Source organism: Arachis ipaensis, chromosome B8, assembly GCF_059453495.1.
Source record: "Arachis ipaensis isolate K30076 ecotype BB chromosome B8, ASM5945349v1, whole genome shotgun sequence".
In the NCBI taxonomy this organism is placed as follows: Eukaryota; Viridiplantae; Streptophyta; class Magnoliopsida; order Fabales; family Fabaceae; genus Arachis; species Arachis ipaensis.
In genome coordinates, this window is record NC_142443.1 from 98,081,307 (window position 1) to 98,089,700 (window position 8,394).

At 41.0% G+C, this 8,394-nt stretch overlaps 1 pseudogene; it reads left to right on the forward strand.

The window, feature by feature from the left end:
* Positions 1-1,245: 1,245 nt before the first annotated feature.
* On the forward strand, positions 1,246-2,685 carry LOC107611253 (uncharacterized; annotated as a pseudogene).
* The last annotated feature ends 5,709 nt before the right edge of the window (positions 2,686-8,394 follow it).

Here is an 8,394-nt window from a genome sequence, read left to right on the forward strand (position 1 = left end):
GGCGACGTCTCCATGGAGATGTGTTGGGTTGGCAGTTGAACTGACAATGTGATATCACAGCCAGTAGGGCAGGCATTCATCATATGCATTTTCTATCTATTTGTATGCTTTGTTTACTTGTAATGGCTTGCCTAATGGAATAACATGTTTACTTGCTATCTGAATTATTTGCCTTATATGCTTCTACTTGTGTTTTACTTGCATTATATATTACCTGTGTTTTCTACTGGGATTAAGGTGGTTCGGAAGGCGGGGGCGATGAGATCGCTTGGAGGATCGGTTGGTGAGGGCTGTAGGACAGCGGTGTTTGGTTAGAATAGAAATCCCCTAAGATAGATTACCTGGTTTATTTAAGTTAATGTTGGTATATTATGCTTATTTGTTTTAGGATGCTTTAAGTTTGAATCTGGTGATTGATATAAAGCTTAGGATTGCCTTTGGCGTTCCGGGGTCTTATATCCTACATCACTGGGCACTGTTACCATACTGAGAACCTCCGGTTCTCATACCATATCCTTGTTGTATTTTTCAGATGCAGGTCGCAACCCACCTTGGTGAGTTGCTTGGGATGGTGACAAAAGCGGAGGATCCTGGATTATTTTGGAGTCTTTTTGGTTTATCCATTTATACATCTCTCTTTTGTATTTTGTTTAGCCTAGAGGCTTGTATTATGAGAGAAAAACTTGTATAAGCTATTTTTAAACAGTCAGGTTTCTATATGGTTCTGTATACTTGTATATGGCTAGCCGACTTAAACTCCGTGAGTCGTGGCTAGTTTCCTATGATATTATATACTTATCTTTTGATATATCTTATCTGTTTCTTGTGCCTCAAGCTAGTAGCTTCGTTAGTACGTTTTACGCTTTTCAAATCCAAAATTTGAGCTATATCTTTCATCGGGCTTCTAGATATTATATTATTCTTCTATATATTATACGTATGAGCTTAGAACTGTCGTAACCTCTGATTAACCTTTGCTTTACGACGCGAGTTAAGGCTTAGGCTAATTAGGGTGTTACATTTAGTGGTATCAGAGCGGTTCGTCCTCGTGAGCTAGAGGGATGGACCGATTGTGCTTCAATACATACTCTGTGTGTCTTTTATTTGATGTTATTAGGTTATCTGTTTGATATTGCATAGCATGCTTGTTTGTGAGTGCCTGTTTGGGATAATTGAAGCACTAGTCTTTTGATATTGAGACTGATCACCTTGATATCGATTGTTTGGTGTAGACAGGAACCCTACATGGCCACTCGCGGGCGAGGTCGAACACGTACCCGAGAAAGTAGGAATGAGCAACCAGCTGACAATCATGCCGAATTCATGGTGGCAATGGCGAATCTTGCTAATACCATGGAAGCTAATGCTGCTGCGACTCTACAAGCTGTGCAGAGATTGGGCCAACCAGCCGGGAACGGAAATGGTAATGGGAATGGCGAAGGGAATGCCAATGATAATGCTGAGTGTAACGTCGATAACACGGGAGGAGTTTCGATGACCTTGGCAACGTTCCTCAAGGTTCATCCGCCAACTTTTCGAGGGTCCACAAATCCTATTGAAGCGGACCACTGGTTCTAGGCTATGGAGCTTGCTTTACAGGCACAGCATGTTCCTCTTAATCAATATGTAGAGTTTGCAGCTTATCAGCTAGTGGGAGAGGCCCAGCCTTGGTGGCAAGCTGAGTGTCGTTTGCTACAGCTTCAGAACGCCGACATTCCATGGGAGGTGTTCCAAACGGCTTCTATAAGAAATACTTCCCTGAGTCTGCAAGGGAAGCAAAGGAGATGGAGTTAATGCAGCTAAAGCAAGGTTCCATATCTGTGGTAGAGTACACTAACAAGTTCGAAGAGCTTTGTAGGTTTTCTCGGGTGTGTCAGAGTGACCAGGAGACTTTCGAGAGCTGGAGGTGCATTAAGTACCAAAGGGGTTTGAAGGAGAGCATTATGACTACTGTGGCTCCTATGGAGATCCGTGTCTTCTCTGACTTGGTGAATAAGGCTAGGGTAGTGGAGGAGTATGCCAAGACCGTGGAGGCATCTAAGGACATTCATGGAGGGAGTTCTAGTCGTGGACGTGGCAAGTATTTTCATCTGAGAGGACAAAGCTTCAAAAGAGGAGGATATGCGCCTCATGGCCAAGGGGGCTTCAGAAGAACAATCAGAATCAGTTTCAATATGCTAAGGGAAGAGGAAATCAGAGTAAGGATTCTCCGGATTTAGCTTTTAATAGTTGTGGACATTTTCACCCTTATGACTCAGCAAGATTGGTTTAGGTGGTTGCTTCAAGTGTGGGTTGCCTGGCCACATTACGAGGGATTACCCTCGTGGGAGGAATCAGAATGCAGGCCAGAGTCAGCATCAAGGTCGAGTCTTTGCTGTGAATGCCAAGGATGCTTCCAAGGCGGATCCATTGATGAGAGGTATATGTCTAATTGGTGATAAGTCCTTAGTTTCATTATATGATACTGGAGCTTCGCATTCATTTATTTCGTTTGATAAATTTGAGGAATTAGGTTTGAAAGTGTCAGAGTTTCCTTTTGATCTGCATGTACATACTCTGCATCAGACAGTTATGACTAGGTCAGGTTGTAGACAAGTAGGTTTCAAGCTTGAGAGTAGAGATTTTGTGCATGATTTGATCTGTTTACCAATGGTGGGGCTTGAAATGATTTTGGGGTTTGATTGATTGTTAAAAAATCGGGTTTTGTTGGATTATTTTGAACGGACAATTCGGTTTATGCCAGAAGGAGAGAATGGAGCCGTGGTAGCTACGGGGTACTTGAACTCTGTAATAGTGCACTGTAGTGGGAAGAAGTGTCAGGGTTATATTCTGTTGGCTGCTAACGCATTGGGTGATGCCCAGAACTTAGATCAGATACCGGTGGTTAAAGATTTTCCAGAAGTATTCCCGGAAGATATCCCCGAGTTCCCACTTCAAAGGAAAATTGAGTTTGCGATTGAATTGGTGCCGGGAGCCGGTCCAGTATCGATTGCACCATATAGAATGGCCCCGATAGAGCTGGCAGAGCTAAAGACTCAGTTGGAAGAGCTTCTGAATAAGAGGTTCATTCGACCGAGTGTATCACCGTAGGGAGCGCCAGTTTTATTGGTGAAGAAGAAAGATTGAGGAATGCGTTTGTGTGTGGATTACTGACAATTAAATAAAGTAACAGTGAAGAACAAGTACCCGCTGCCAAGGATAGATGATTTGATGGATCAATTGCAAGAAGCTGGAGTGTTTTCCAAGATCAACTTGAGATCCGGTTACCATCAGATAAGGGTGAAGAAAGAGGATATCCCTAAGACTGCGTTTAGGACCCGCTATGGACACTACGAGTTTGCAGTAATGTCCTTTGGGTTAACGAATGCACTGGTGCACGAATTGTGAATCACACTTTTCACACTCGTACCACTAACCAGCAAGTGCACTGGGTCGTCCAAGTAATACCTTACGTGAGTAAGGGTCGAATCCCACGGAGATTGTTGGTTTGAAGCAATCTATGGTTATCTTGCAATTCTTAGTCAGGAAGTCAATTATATTTATTAGTTGAGTTGCGAATAAATAAGAGAGCATGGATTAAAGGTTACTTGTTATGTAGTAATGGATAATATGTTGGAGTTTTGGAGATGCTTTGTCTTCAGAATCTCTGCTTTCCTCTGTCCTCTGATTCATGCACGCACGTCCTCCTATGGCAAGCTGTGTGTAGGTGGATCACCGTTGTCAATGGCTACCATCTATCCCTCCAGTGAAAAGGGTCCAGGTGCGCTGTCACCGCACGGCTAATCATCTGCAGGTTCTCAGTCGTACCGGAATAGGATTTACTATCCTTTTGCGTCCGTCACTACGCCCAGCACTCGCGAGTTTGAAGTTCGTCACAGCCATCCAATCCCAGAATCCTACTCGGAATACCACAGACAAGGTTTAGACTTTCCGGATTCTCATGAATGCCGCCATCAATCTAGCTTATACCACAGAAATTCTGATTAGGGAATCTAAGAGATATTCATTCGATCTGATGTAGAACAGAAGTGTTTGTCAGACACACGTTCATGGATTGAGGAAGGTGATGAGTGCCACTGATCATCACCTTCTCCATAGTTAGGCGCGAATGGATATCTTAGATAGGAACACGCATGTTTGAATGGAAAACAGAAATACTTGCATTAATTCATCGAGACATAGCAGAGCTCCTCACCCCCAACAATGGAGTTTAGAGACTCATGCCGTCAAAGAGTATAAAGTTTTGATCTAAAAAATGTCATGAGATGCAAAATAAATCTCTAAAAGTTATTTAAATACTAAACTAGTAACCTAGGTTTACAGAAAATGAGTAAACTATAACAGATAGTGCAGAAATCCACTTCTGGGGCCCACTTGGTGTGTGCTGGGGCTGAGACTAAAGCTTCTCACATGCCTGGGGCTGTTTTGGGCATTCAACGCCAACTTTGGATCCTTTTATGGCGTTGAACTCCAACTTGCAACTTGTTTCTGGCGCTGGACGCCAGAATTGGGTAGAGAGCTGGCGTTGAATGCCAGTTTACGTCGTCTATCCTTGAGCAAAGTATGGACTATTATATATTGCTGGAAATCCCTGGATGTCTAATTTTTAACGCAATTGGAATCACGCCATTTGGAGTTCTGTTGCTCCAGAAAATCTATTTTGAGTGCAGGGAGGTCAGAATCCAACAGCATCAGCAGTCCTTTTTCAGCCTGAATAAGATTTTTGCTCAGCTCCCTCAATTTCAGCCAGAAAATACCTGAAATTATAGAAAAATACACAAACTCATAGTAGAGTCCAGAAATGTGGATTTTGCCTAGAAACTAATGAAAATAAACTAAAAACCAACTAAAACATACTAAAATCTATATGAAATTAACCCCAAAAAGCGTATAAAATATCCGCTCATCACAACACCAAACTTGAACTGTTGCTTGTCCTCAAGCAACTAGAAAAATAAAATAGAAGACTAATAAGTCAAGAAGCAATAATATCTCAGAGTTTTTGAGTGAAGCTCAGATTCTAATTAGATGAGCGGGACTAGTAGCTTTTTGCTTCCGAACAGTTTTGGCATCTCACTTTATCCATTGAAGCTCAGAGTGATTGGCATCTATAGGAACTTAGAATTCAGATAGTGTTATTGATTCTCCTATTTCAGTATGATGATTCTTGAACACAGCTACTTTATGAGTCTTGGCCGTGGCCCTAAGCACTTTGTTTTCCAGTATTACCACCAGATACATAAATGCCACAGACACATAATTGGGTGAACCCTTTTAGATTGTGACTCAGCTTTGCTAAAGTCCCCAATTAGAGGTGTCCTGGGTTCTTAAGCACACTCTTCTTTTTGCTTTGGACCTTGACTTTAACCGCTCAGTCTCAAGTTTTCACTTGACACCTTCACGCCACAAGCACATGGCTAGGGACAGCTTGGTTTAGCCGCTTAGGCCAGGATTTTATTCCTTTAGGCCCTTCTATCCACTGATGCTCAAAGCCTTGGGATCCTTTCTATTACCCTTGCCTTTTGGTTTTAAGAGCTTTGGCTTTTTCTGCTTGCTTTCTCTTTCTCTCTCTTTTTTTTTTTCTGCAAGCTTTGTTCTTTGCTGCTTTTTCTTGCTTCAAGAATCATTTTTATGATTTTTCAGATTATCAATAACATGTCTCATGTTCATCATTCTTTCAAGAGCCAACATATTTAACAGTCTTAAACAACAAATTCAAAAGATATATGCATTGTTCAAGCATTCATTCAGAAGACAGAAAGCATTGCCACCACATGTTACTAATTAGAATTTTTCTTATTAAAAACTCGAATTTTATTGCCTCTTATTCAAAAGATCAACTATTTTATTCATGTTTGCTGATGATGAGAAAAATAGACTATAACTTAATTGGAGGTAAAATCAAAATAGACACTAATTACTACTATATGACTCCTAAGGTAAACTCTTATAACGACAACTATCACAGAGTTAAAGCAGAAATTGGAATTTAACAACCTTTGTTCTGGGAAGTGGATGTTCCTCGGATCTGTGGGGTGCTTGGTCCTTCAAGAGATAACTTCTGGCGCTTCAATTCCCTCAAGTCACGCCCTTACTCTTCCTGTTCTTTAATCAAATAGCAAAGAATTTGACTTTGTTCCTTCTGTTCCTTTATTATTTGTTCCATAGCTTCTTGCATCTTGGTAACTGATGTTTCAAGATACTCCCAATATTCAGATTGAGAGATTTCTGGGAGAAATTCCTGTGTTTTCTTCTTGATGGGGTCATCCTGTGCTTGTTGTTTTTCCATTGATGCTTTGGTAATTGGTTTCTCAATTGAGATATACTCATTTATTCCCATCCTTACTCCAGCGTCCTTGTAGAGCAGAGAAATCAAGCTTGGGTAAGCCAACCTAGCCTCTTTAGAATTTTTATTAGCAATTTTGTAGAATTCAGTTGAAATCAGTTGATGAACTTCCACTTCTTTTTCCATCATGATGCAATGGATCGTCACTACTCTTTTAACAGTGACTTCAGAACGGTTGCTGGTGGGCAGCAGAGAATGCCCAATGAAGTCCAGCCATCCTCTGGCGACTGATTTGAGATCTTCTCTTTTGAGTTGATTTGGGACACCCTTCGTGCTGGTGGTCCACCTGGCTCAAGGGATACATATATCCTCTAGAATCTTATCCAGGCCCTTGTCTGTTCTCATCATTCTCCTGTTGAAAGAGTCTGGATCATCTTTCAGCTGAGGTAGCTTTAAGATCTCCCTGATCTTGTCAGGGTTGGTATGAACAATCTTTCCTCTGACCACGGTCCGATATTCATAGAAAGCAGTTCCAGATAGTTTTTGCTTGTCTGTCTACCACATGTTAGCATAGAACTCCTGGACCATATTCCTTCCCACTTTCGTCTCAGGATTAGCTAGGACCTCCCAGTTCCTGATTCGAATTTGCTCCTGGATCTCCGGATATTCGTCTTCTTTCAGATCGAATCTAACTTCTGGGATCACTGATCTTAGACCCATTATTTTGTAATAATGGTCTGAATGTTCTTTAGATAAGAAATTCCCTTGATTCCAAAGTGGTTTTGGAACGCTCTCTTTCTTGCCTCTTAAAGTGGGTTGTTTTCTCTTAGGAGCCATGATCTTAGTGATCACGGATAAACACACCAAACTTAGAGGTTTGCTTGTCCTCAAGAAAAAGAAAAGAAAGGAGAGCTAGGTGCAATTGTTGATGGAGGGGGGGAGGCCGAACCCATATTTAAAGGGAGGGGGGGTGGGTTCGAAAATTTAGAAAAGATATGATAAAAAAGATTGATTTGGAAAAGATAAGATAGAAGATATGATAAGAGAGGATATAGTTTAAAATTGAAAAGATATGAAAAATTTTTGAAAAAGATAAATCTAGATTTTGAAAAAGATAATGTGGAGATTTGAAAAAGATATTGATGAGTTGAAAAGATTTTTGGAAAAGAGTTGAATTGGATTGAAAAAGAGGATTTGTGCTTATGGATTAAGATACATTTGATATTTTTAAAGTAGGATTTTAGAAATTAAGGATTTTAGAAATCAGGGTTCTTAACATGTGTATGCAAGAAATCATGATTTGAAACATGGAAATTAAAATTAGAATGAAAAATATGAAGAAGAAACGAATTTACCTCCTTCCCATCATCCTGGCGTTTGAACGCCCAAACGCTGCCTGTTTTGGGCGTTCAACGCCCAAATGCTGCTCTCCTGGGCGTTCAATGCCCAGTTGTTGCCCTTTTCTGGCATTGAACGCCAGATAGCTATCCTTACTGGCGTTCAGCGCCCACTGGATGCCTCTTTTGGGCGCTGAACGCCCAAAACAGGCTCTTACTGGCGTTTTCTTGCCAGTGAGCTCTTTTTCTCTGTTTTGTGTGCAGATTCCTTCTGTAACCCTGTGAACTTATGCAATTGATTTTTTTACCTTGTTAGTAATGAACTTTATATAAACAAATAAAAATAAAAATAGGGCAAAATGCTTAGAGGATTGATGCCCCATGGCTGGGTTGCCTCCCAGCAAGCGCTTCTTTATTGTCTTTAGCTGGACCTTGCTGAGCTTTTAATCTAGCTTCAGCCTTGAGCACTCTTGCTCAGCGTTGCCTTCAAGATAGTGCTTGATTCTCTGTCCATTGACAATGAACTTCTTATCAGAATCAATATCTTGAAGCTCCACATAACCATATGGTGATACACTTGTAATCACATATGGTCCCCTCCACCGGGATTTCAGTTTCCCGGGGATTAGTCTGAGTCTAGAGTTAAACAGCAGAACCTTCTGTCCTGGTTCAAAGATTCTAGATGACAGCTTTCTATCATGCCACTTTTTTTTATTTCTTTTTATAAAGCTTGGTATTTTCGAAAGCAGTGAATCTGAATTCCTCTAGCTC